The sequence below is a fragment of the Sapajus apella genome, unplaced genomic scaffold (genome assembly GCF_009761245.1).
Source record: "Sapajus apella isolate SASKATOON/1434 unplaced genomic scaffold, GSC_monkey_1.0 scaffold54, whole genome shotgun sequence".
NCBI lineage: Eukaryota > Metazoa > Chordata > Mammalia > Primates > Cebidae > Sapajus > Sapajus apella.
In genome coordinates this window covers 3,802,980-3,815,289 of record NW_022436994.1, presented here as the reverse complement: position 1 = coordinate 3,815,289, position 12,310 = coordinate 3,802,980, and the positions used below count along the sequence as shown (strand labels likewise).

The following is a 12,310-nucleotide window of genomic DNA, read 5'->3' as shown; positions in this document are numbered from 1 at the left end:
GATATTCTTTTGGATCCTTGCTTTCATTCCTCTTAGGTATATACCCAGAGGTAGAATTGTTGGATCATATGGTAATTCTACATTTAATATTTTTAGAACGGCCACACTATTTTCCACAGCTGCTGCACCAGTTTACCTTCCCACCAACAGTGCTCAACTGTTTCAACTACTCTACATTCTTGCTAACGCTTGCTATTTTCTGTTATTTATTTAGTTATTTATTTTTGACAATAGTCTAACGAGTGTGAGGTTGTATGTCATTGTGGCTTGATTTGCAATTTTCATTGTAACTAGTGATGTTGAAGATCTTTTCATGTATTTATTGGTCATTTGTATATCTTCCTTGGGGAAACATCTATTCAAGTCCTTTGCCCATTTTTTGGATAAGATGGTTTGTTTATTTGTAACTGAGCTTTTGGAACTCTCTATACATTCTAGATGTTAATCTCTTATTAGATATGTGATTTTCAAAAATTTTCTCCAATTCTGTGAATTTCCTTTTTACTTTGTTAAGAGGTTCTTTTGATGCATAGAATTTTTAATTTTTATGAAATTCTATGTCTACTTTTTCTTTTATTGCCTATGCCTTTAGTGTCATATCCAAGAAATCATTACCAAATCTAATGTCATGAAGATTATATCCTATGTTTTCTTTTAAGAATTTTAAAGTTTTAGCCCTTGTATGTAGATCTTTGATCCATTTTGAGTTGATTTTTATATATGGTGCCATTTTTATATATGGTGCCCACATTAATTCTTTTGTATGTGGGTATCCAGTTTTCCCAGGGCCATTTGTTAAAAAGAGGGTGCATGTTCTTTCCACATTGAATGATCTTGGCACTCTTTCTGAAAGTCATTTGACTATATATACGGGGGTTTCTTTCTGGGCTCTCTGTTTTGATCCATTGGTCTACATGTCTTAACAGATACTTAATGTCTTAATTTGGACACTGTCTTAATACCAGTACAACACAGTTTTGATTCCTGTAGCTTTGTAGTAAGTTTTGAAATCTGCATACATGAGTTCTCCAGCTCTGTTTTCTTTTTATTCAAGAATTACTTGGCTGCTTGAGATCCCTTGGGATTCTGTATAAATTTTAGGATGGGTTTTTCTATTTCTACCAAATATTGTGATTTTGTTACTGATTGCATTAAGTTTGCCAGTCACTTTGGGTTATATTGACATCTTAACAATGTTGAGTTTTCCAATCTATAAACATGAATCTTTCCATTTATTCATGTCTTTAATTTATTTCAGCAATATTTCATGGGTTTTTTTTTTATTTGTTTGTTTGTTTGAGATGGAGTCTCACTCTGGAGTGCAGTGGCATGATCTTGGCTCACTGCAATCTCTGCCTCCCGGATTCAAGCAATTCTCCTGCCTTAGCCTCTCAAGTAGCTGGGATTACAGGCATGTGAACCATGCCTGGCTAATTTTTTTTTGTACTTTTTATTAGAGACAGGGTTTCACCATATTGGCCAGGCTGGTCTCAAACTCTTGACCTTGTGGTCCGTCTGCCTCAGCCTCTTAAAGTGCTGGGATTACAGGTAGGAGCCACATTGCCAGGCCTATAATTTTTATCATATGCATCTTTAATTTCTTAATACATGTATTTTATTTTTGATGCTATTGTAAATTGAATTGTTTTTTTAATTTTATTTTCAGATTGTTCATTGTTGTGTATAGAAATCTAACTAATTTTTTTGCATATTGATTTGTAATTCCATTTTGTTGCTAAATTTGTTTATTCTAGCAAGTATTTTGTAGAAGCTTTAGGGTTTTCTATATATATAATCATGTCATCTGTGAGCAGAGGTAATTTTACTTTTTCCCTTCCAAATTTGGATGCATTTTATTTATTTTTTTTCTTGTCTGATTGCTTTGGCTAAAACTTCCAGTACTATGATGAACGCATGTCATGAAAGTGCACATTTTTGCCTTTTTCTCTAGCTTAGATGAAAAGATGTCAGTCATTCACTATTGAGTAGGTATGCTGTGGGTTTTTTTTATATGTTACATATATTATGTTAAAGTAGTTTTCTTTTATTTCCAGTTGTGGAGTGTTTTTCATGATAGGATGTTGAATTTTGTCAAATATTTTTTCTGCATCAATTGTGATAACCAGTTCTTCCTTCATTTCATTAATGGGATATATTACATTGATTGATTTTCATATGTTAAACCATTCTTATGAATACCACCTGTCATAGGTTTTAATCTTTTTAATATGCTTTTGAGTTTAGTTTGTAGTATTTTGTTGAGAATTTTTGCATCAATGTTCATAAGAGATATTAGTCTGTAGTCTTTGTCTGCCTGTTTTTAGAGTCATGATGGCCTCATAAAGTTAGGAAATGTTTTTTCCTCTCAATTTTTTTGGAAAATTTTGCCAAGGTGTGGTATTAGTTCTTTATTAAATGTTTGATAGAACTCACCAGTGAAACCATCAGGTCCAGGGCTTTATTTTGTTAGATGTTCAATTCTTTCTTGAATCTCTATACTAGTTATGGGTATATTCAGGACTTCTATTTCCTCATAATTCAATCTTGGCCAGTTTTGTGTCACTAGTGATTTACCCATTTCATTTAGTATACTCAACTCATTGATGTACATATGTGCATAGTACTCTTATAATCCTTTTTTTTTTTCTGTACCATTGCTAGGAATGTTGCCACTTTCATTTCTGATTTCGGTAATTTGAGCCTTCTCTCTTCACTTTGTACAGTTAGCTAAAGATTTGTTCAATGTTGTGAATTTTTTTCAAAAAAACTTTTTGAAAAATAAAACCAATAAAACAACAACTTTTTATTTGTTTTATTGATTCTCTTTAGTGTTCTTCATTTTCTGTTTCATTTATCTCTATTCCAATTTTTATTTCTTTCCCTCCTGCTGGCTTTGGCTTTAGTTTGTTCTTTATCAGTTAAATTGTTGATTTGAGTACTTTTTTAATGTGATGGTTTACAGATATAAACCTCCCCCTTTTGCACTTCTTTCATTGCACTTCACAGTTTTAGTGAGTTATGTTTTAACTATTATTGTCTCAAGATACTTTACGATTTTCATTTTCAGCTTTCTTTGATCCATTGGCTTTTTGAAAGTATATTGTTTAATTCCCACAAATTCATAAATTTTCCAGTGTTCTTGTGTTATTGATTTCTAATTTTATCCTGTTGTGGCTGGAGAAGATACTTTGCATGATGTCTATTTTTAAAAATACATTGAGACTTAATCTTTGACCTAACATATGGTCTATCCTGCAGAATATTCCAAGTACACTTGAATGTACTCTCTGCTGTTGTTGAGTCAAATGTTCTATGTATATGTGTTAGATTTCGTTGATTTATCCCTTCATTGCATTTTCCCATACATTCTAAACTATATTATTCAAGTCCTTTTGTAGTCAGCTTCATAAGAAGGTTGTCCCAGACTCGTATCTCACTAGACCCAAGCTCATTTTATGTGACAGTCACGTGGTATCAGTTGCCAGCCTTCATACAACATGCCCTTTCATCTGTTATTGTCCCTACCCATGATATCCTTCCTTCATTCTCTACTCAGAACTTCCAAAGCTTCTTTCAATACTCAGAACAAAAGAGAGAGATTGTGTGGACCTCTACATCCTTCTTTAGATTCCCTTCCTCGGCTCCCTTGGCATTTTGCATCACCCACCTTATGTGTGTATCACATTGGATTGTAAATGTTTGAAATGTCCATATCTTTTAGACTTAAAAAAAAATCCCAGTGCCAGTACTCAATTGGTTACATAATTAGAAAAGATCCATTTTCTGAACTGACTTACAGAATTTGGCAGTCATTTCACTGTTAGCTGCCTAAATGACCAGCCTCAATTAGTGAAAACTTCCAAGGTGGAGACAGTGCCCAATCAGGAGAATTCTCATTGTCTCTTCTTTGTCCACACCTCCCCATAACACTTATAGTGCAAGGCAGACACTAAATCACTAAGTAGAAGTGGAAAGAATTAAAGGCTGAATCTGCATCCTGTGTCTCCTTTGCTCAAAGCTTCTTTGCCCATGCATATGTGTCTCCTAGTTTTCCAGACCCCTTGATGAGGGACCAATGGTGTTTCCATTGCTCATTGTGTTAAAGGAAGGAGGGTTAAGTTCTGCAAGTCACTGGGGTTCATATTTGATGTATTCATCTGCTCCTTGCTTATTGATTAGAAATTTCTCTCCCATTATAGGATAGCTGAGAGTTCAAGATTACTGGGACTATGGACATATCATTTTTGTTTCATTTAAATTGCTATGAAATGGAACATTAAGCTTGGCATAGATCACATTTCAATATCATCCTTAGCTCTCTGAAACTTGCATAATTAACCATCGTAAAATTTGGTCAGCTATATAATCAGTCAGCTGCAACAGGACACCATGAGCAAGGAAACATCATTGGAGCCATGACATATATTGTATGCTGTGGACAAATACTACTTAACATAACAAAGCACACACATATGCAGGAGAATCTCACTTCATTGCCTCACATGACAAACCCAACCACTCTTCAGAATTGGACGAAGAAAGCATGATGGAGGAATGACACAAGATTAAACTTAGCAGATGAGATTGGGCACATTCGGGTGGTATGGCTATGGACAAGACCATACTTTTCCTGAGTTAGTGTTGGTAACGCATAAACTGCCAATCTTTCTCTCCTTCTCCTTGGGGCTCAGATTCCAAAAAATGTACATGACCGATTTTGACATTCATGCTTTCTGGTAAAGGATGGTGAGAAGCAGGGAGCCAGCTGGAAGGTTTCATTGATTTGAGATTATCTGTAGTAACAAAAAGACAGAATCCAGATGTGCCCTCATTGTTTAATTTGGTCTTTCCTCTTTTGTTCTCCTGATACCGTCCCCTGCCACGAATCCTATCTCAATCTCTGTTACATGAGAGAGCACCCTAGCTTCCAGGATATCCTTTCCTTCTGCTCTCAGAAGGCTTGAAGCTTAGTTAGGGTAAATCCCTGGTTATGGTTTTCATGTGATGTGGCAACTCCGAATAGGAAGCCCTAAAGTAAAACTTGGCTTTTGTAATAACACACAACATTACACGAGTGTCATGTTCTGAGCCCTGGATGCTTTTTGATATCTACTCTACGTAAATGTGAAGCTTAGCAAGTAAAGCAAAGCAGCTTGTTATTTCTCAGGATTCTGTGGGTTTGCTGAGCTGAGGTGAGCAGATCTTCTGCTCCACGTGATGTCAGCGGGGGATGCTCTTCCCTCCATGTTCTGCTGAAGGCCGGGTTGGGTCTGGCACTTTTAGAAGAGCCTCTCTCACATGTCTAGCCGTTGGTGCTGTGTAAGAGCTCACTCTTCCTTCAGCAGTTTCTACTTGCTTCCTTAGATAATAGTGACTGGGGCCCAAGAGAGTAAAAGCAAATGCTTCCAGTCCTGTTAAGGGCTAGACTTAAAACCTGCACTTGTCCAACAAGTTACAAGTTCAACCTCAATATAAATGAAGGGAAAATAAATGTAATTCCTTGACAAAGGAGCAGCATGTACACACAGAGCAGGGAGCAGTTGTTGGAGTCCATCTTTAAAGACCGCTGACCACATTCCAGTTCAGACTTCTCACAAACACCCTTATGGGGTCCTATGGACCACTAATCTCAGGGTGCAAGTTGGAAAGGGAAGGGTGTTAGGGCTGGCTGTGTATGAAGCCTTCAAATGCCTCATACCCAAAAGCCTTCACATGCCTCATACCCAAAAACTCAGGATAAGGTTGAGCCCCTCTTCCCTGAGCTGCCACCCTGCCAGATGTTGCTTCCACTGCAACATGAACAACACTACTTGCAAAGAGTTTACTGGGATATTTTTTGAAAGAGGACCTACTTTCCACTTTCATTAAACTTCTTATCCCAAACCACAGGTTTTCCCTTTATCAAGACGACCGGAAACAAAGGGAGGGTGGAAACCTGTCCAGATAAGGACACCGCTCTTACCTTACACCTTACCTGTCATTGCTTGGCCATTCTAGTCATCAGACATGCTCTTTGCTTAGGTAAGTTGCCCAGCTTCTCTTAGTCACTTTTCTCATGTATAAAATCAAGGATTTGACTTCGATCCTGCAAAGTTGTCAAAAACTCTTTGTATTTACCAGGTTTCTCCTTAAAGCTGTAGTCAATCAACTGGATGTTTTTATCCAGTCTTCATCCAGCTGACATTGGCTTCAATAGAGAAACATGGGAAACGACTGGCTGAATAGTTTATTTTTCCCACAAATGCTTTATTTTTATATAGACATGGATGTAGTGTGTCCTCAGGCATCATAAGGAACTGACAATTTTTGGTTTTGAAAAATGAGCTTAACCTGTCCTGACCATTTTGCCTGGCACTTCACCTCAATGAATAATTCAGTTAATTTACACTGTAGTCATTTATGCATTATGAGTATACATGCTTTGAAAGTATTTCTGTACCTTTGCCATATTGCCTATTAAATGTGTTCTGAAAATAGATACCATGTGTGAATGTAAGTCCATGTTTAAAGAGTATGTGAATTGACACCGTAGGACCTCGTGAACAACCTTTGCTACTTCTACAGATTATTTTTATATGGCGGTGGCTAGGAAACAGACTCTCCTTTTTAAAGGTTTTGAGAATAAACTTTCCTTAAGATAAATATAGGTTTGGACAAGAATAAGTTTCTTGATTCTACAGTACGGTTAAACATTTTACTTATGTCTTTATAACCTATCAACTGTTTAAAATTTTTAAAGTTAGTTTAATAAACCTCCTTGAATTACTTACACTGGTTAAGAAATTCTGTCAGCTGTTCCCTCCTGTGAGTGAGAGTTAGTGGGAGAAGGTGGTGGCAGAGAAAGGGGAGCATTGCTGGCTGCAGCCCAAAGCTCAGGATCCAACTGATTACTTTCTATGTCCCTGTCCCAGGGCGTCTGACCAAGGCAAAGTGCTTCAGACACCGGAATGAATCACTGAGTGCCCCGACTTTCCTAGCAGATCCATACAATTGGGACAAGTACAGAAATAATTTTTCCTTGAGCATGTTGCCTGCTATGTAAACAGGTGTCAAATATTTTGTTCAAAGTGTTTTTTCTCTTCCATGTTGTCATATTGTAGGTGACATGTAACATTTTTGTTTTGCCATCTATATTTTCTACATTATATGTGATTATTTTATAATGAAGATGTAATTGGGATATTTACTAAAACTACCCTGACATCAAATCGCAAACACGCCTGCTGATCTGTGGCTCCAGCTCGTCCCATGTTCTCCGTAGCCAGTATCGACAGCAAAGTATTCATAGAGGTTTTCTAAGCTGCGTTTTTTAGGCTGTTATTTTTTTCTGACTTTGATCTTTATATATTGGTACTAATTGTCCCTGGTGTACCATGGCTGGGCTTCCAATTTTTCAACTTTACCAAGAGTTTATTGGAAGATAACGCCATCGTAAGTCATGGGGCATCTGTACCACAATTGGGTCAGCTTACTGTGGTTTGACTCTACAATGGCTTCACTGGAGTATTGAATGCATCTTTAACACATGCCATTTTCTCCTTCTGGTGGGTTTATGGGATGTAACCCATTCAGCAGCTGAGGAGCACCTTTATATCTAAGGTGTTCTTACTCATGGGAATATGCTCATCACTGTGCAGCTCATGCAGAGAGTTCCATAAAACTATCCACAATGCAATTTTATTACTGTTCAGAATTATTTTATATATATGGACATAAGGCATTTTTCACAGAAAAAACATTTAGATTATCATACATTAAATTGGGACTTTTTCTATTTAATTTCATACAGAAAACATAATGCATTGCAATAAACTTGCATCTTAAAATGACAAAAGATCATTCTATTTCTCAATCATCCATAATTAATATTCTCAACCCCCTTTTCTCTTTTATTTAGGTCAGATTACTATCACTGTGGCTTATGTAATAAAATCTGTTATTGCCACAGTCGTGTATCACTCTTTCCAATAACCTACAGACCATCAGTCTCTCTGAGAAAGCCGCCCTATACAAATTGTTAAATTTTGCAGCAAACACTAGAAAACATGAAAAATCAATGCAAAAGTAGAAGATGGCTTAATTCAGTCCGGTGTTTGCATGATCATGGAAACTCATATATTCTGTTGTTTGGAGTTTTAACAGGGAAGTTGGGGGTTAGAGACATGGGCAATCTTCTTAAATGGTGGAACTAGCTTGTGTCAGGAATTTATACCAGGTGAGGCATAGAACTGAGCTGGATTTCCATACAACAACCTGGGAAGTGAGCCTACTAAGAGGTTGAACGCCTAGGAATGGACCTACAATTCACTCAGACTCAAAATAAGTATTCGGCCAAATGTTGTGGTGTCACTATTCGCTTTCAGTTACTCCCACAAATGGACAAGTAACCACTCAGCCAGAGATCCTAGGGTGGGTGAGAAGGACCAGGAAGGCACAAAAATCCCTCTAGGAATGGCCAAAGGAGTTTTCTCGCAGGCTCTTATGCTGGGAACTTTATTTCTTTAGAGTCTGAACAGCAGACAGCCCAGTGGTCAAGGGAAACTACCGCTTCCATGGAAAGTGTCCCATGCAGATGTCTTGGTGCCCCTGCCTGGTCCTTCATCTCTGTCTGTGGGTACCTTTCTTTCATCACAATAATCCTCTGGATCATGTACTACACAGGACTCATAGGGTGTGGAGGGTCAGGGGTGCTGGAAATGGCACCCAACAGCAAGGTGATAGAGCTCCAGACAGAATTGGGACAGTGCTTTCTATGTCTTGTGTCCTTCAGTTTTCTGCAGCCCCGACTGAGGTTCCCAATCCAGTGTCTGGAGACCTCCAAGGTCTCAAACACATGCACATTTAAATTTAAATTCAAGGTGTAAATAAAGGTAATTTCTAGATTTCCCTCCACCTTGATTTTCCACGCCATAGTTCTATTCAATTAGCATAAGTAACTCAGAGTGACCGTCATGTAGAGAATGTACTGATGGGTGATTTTGATTTTTGTTATTTTCCTACAATGTTAAAGACCTGGAGGGTTTTAAATGATAGTAAAAAGTGTGCAACCAAAAATTATTGTGATTTTTTTTTTTTGAGAAATGATGCCATTATTTCACATGAATGCTCTACTTAAAAATAGAGGCAGAGAATCAAGGGAAAAAAGACCCAGGAAGGTAACCTTTAATTTGAAATTGGATGTATTGTGATACTTGTGCTGTAAAAATCTGATGGTGTATTAATGTCCTCACATATATTATCTGAAATTGTACCTTTCAGTTATAATGGCTGTTCCAATAACATAATAGCCACTCACCTGTAATTATAAGTTTTCAAAGCCTGAAATGATTCCAATTGTTTTCTCTGTACTTTCCTTGTACAATGGCTTTGTGCAGCCACAACTTCCAAAAAGCTTATTTCAACTTTCTCTGTTTTCATCTGTTGTATCATGTTGCAATTTTAGTTAGAGTTGGGTGCATACAGAACCCTGGGGAGAGTACCAAGGGCGTTTCCGATAAAACTCCAACCTTGAAGACATCGGTGACTTGTGTCAGCCACCCCCAGGACTCACCTACACACATCTCAGTTCCATTTTCTTTTTTAATGGATTTAGCTCAAATCCTGTGCTTCCGTGTCTCATAATGAAACATCCCAAGGCCAGCCCTCATTTGATGCCATGAACAGCCCTTCAGAAGGGGGTACTTCTGTGGGTAGAGAAAGGAGCTCAGTTACAATGTCTCCATCAGGCTGGAAGGTTTCCCTGTTCCCAGAGCACACACGAGAAAAAAGATGGGAAGGAGTCTTTATCAGTTTCATAACCCTTTTCCTCTTTCATCCCATTTCTGCATATACCCCTAATTCTGCAACAGGAAAATGTGGACATTCCAGAAGAATCCTAGAGAGAAAAATGGGAAGGGAGCTCTGTCTAGGTACCAGAAACTTTCCCCAGGAGGTCTCTTGGGGCTCAAGCAGCTTCCCGAGTATCCCCAGTACTGTCATATGAAGTGATGTAGGGCAGCTTGAGGGCTGGAAGGAGAGCAGACAGGAATTTTTAGGTGTGATTAGGTGCGATGAAAAGGGTTATCTTGTGGCACTAGCATGAGACAAGAAGTATTGTTTCCCTGTCCTACTGACACTGTGTAACATGCATATGGGTGTGCAGGCACACACACTGCACACACACACACTCACACATGCATGCACCCAGGTGCTTAGTTCTCCACATAGCTAAGTTCAGCCAGAACCACACCCAAGGACTCATTCCCTTTAGACTGTCTCTCTTGACCACAGTGTCAGCTATGGGGTTCGATTCTGCACTTAGCTGGAGGGATAGCTCTGGGTACTTCTTTACTGAGCCTCAGTTTCCTTCATGTAAAATGAGATGATGGTCCCTACTTCATAGTGTAGGGGCACGGTCTACTGCACACACCCAGTATCAGCTCCTGCCTTTAGAAGAACCTGTAAATGTGCAGGTCTCCCTCTTTTGTCCTGCTAGCCAGCATTTATGCAGAGAAGCTATTATTTTTCATGTTAATGCCTCTCTTGCAGAGTAGGGCCAAGAACAAAAGAGGGAATGAATTAGAGCTCCCAGCACCCTGTCTGCTCAACAAAAGTACGTTTATTGATTTAAAATTATGATCATGACTCGAAGAGCTCACTGGGAAGGCCTACAAAGCAACGTAACTCAGATCATGCTGGCTGGTAACACTGAAGCCCAGGGGCGAGAGGGACTTGGTGCTATTATTCTATCCCTCAAAAAAGTTGAAACTGCTATTCCTTTACCTCCAACCCCAAACCAGTCGTGCTTTTACTGCAAAGAGAATCCCAGATTCACTTAGGCTTTTTGTGAGTACCTTTGAAGGTCTTCCTGCAAAAACATTTAAAACACAGTCATATTTTCCAAAACTGAAATGGAATCTTGCTATCCCTTTGTTTTATTGCTTGATATTTTTCACAACACAGTGTAGACTGACTTGTTCCCGCGTGAGTGCTACATTCTAACTCATTGTTTCAAATGGCAGCATGGTTTTCTATTGTATTTCTAATATAATGTATTAACTATTCCTACATTGATGGATGATGTGTTTCTGGCATTGCCAGGAATCTTGGAAGCTGTTGATGAGGTCCAACGATACTATCCAGGTGTCAGAGAACAGGTGGCCAAAACTGCCTCCACCCACGTTGCCTTGCTGACCACTCTCTGCGGGTCTCAGAGTCTGTTTCTCCTTCTGTGGAGGAAAGACTTAGCACAATAAAGAGAATTAGTCCTAGGTTTATAGGAGGCTTGAAATACAATAATGTTTAGTCAACAGCTTTGGAAATTAAAAAACAAAGTATTTTTATATCATTATTGATCACAGCTACTGTAAGAAATAAGGATTCCATTCTTCTTTCCAAACTTGTCACCTGAAAATGGGAGAGAGAGTGTTTGGAATAAGCTGAAAGCCTTTCAAAGGTGGGCATGAAGTTGAAGCAAGCCTGGCTGGTGGGCATGTGTCTGAGTGCCCTTGGCAGCTCAAATTTCCCAGAGCACTCCTGTCTCTCCCATGGAATTCTGCAGCCCTGGGTCTGTGTCTGCCCAGGGCTGGCTTCGGTCAGTCCAATAGGCTTTCATTCCCCCAGTGAATCAATACGGAGAGAGTGATTTTCAAAGGGCTCAAGTCATTTGTAGTCTATCTGCGTCCAGAATGTTATTTCAACTTCTTTCCCGCAGAGCAAATATCACCAGAGGCAAGACCATATCTTTTTCATATCTACACAGAAAAAGGGACAGTTTAGCACCCTCAGTAAAAGATATAAAGATTTGAGGGTTTGGGGAGTTTTTCATGTTTTCTTCCCCTGAAAATGGAAGAAAAATAAAGTCAAAGGGTAGAGATGACTGGAATGGCAATTGCAATTCTTTTCCGAATTTAGTACATGCTTGACACGGTAGACTTTCAGCAACACTGAATACCTGGTGGGGCTAGTCTTAGCTAGTCACCTGCCGTCTCAACAGACTTCTCAAGAACAATGATTTTTAATTTCTCACTCTTGGTATGATGAGGTTTAGGTAAAAAACGTAAAATAGGCATGCACATACATGGATCAAAAGTAAAATCAATTAAACATAAGAGAATTTCGTCTATATGAAGCCATGTAGGCCTGTGGATTTTTATATCACACATCTATTGACTAACTTTTGCATTTTTATTAAGAGAGTGGAAAGCAAATGCCGACAGACACATAATACAGATCTAGGCAATATTCGTATAATGCTTCTTTTATTTTCTACTGTAATTCTGTAAGCATTTTACAAACCAACATTGTGAGCCTCAGTGTGATAAAGCAACTT

General features: G+C 38.5%; 1 pseudogene; it reads left to right on the top strand.

Annotated features, from left to right (window-relative positions):
- The window catches only part of LOC116527433, a 60,777-nt pseudogene extending 49,543 nt beyond the window's left edge, over positions 1-11,234 (top strand).
- The last annotated feature ends 1,076 nt before the right edge of the window (positions 11,235-12,310 follow it).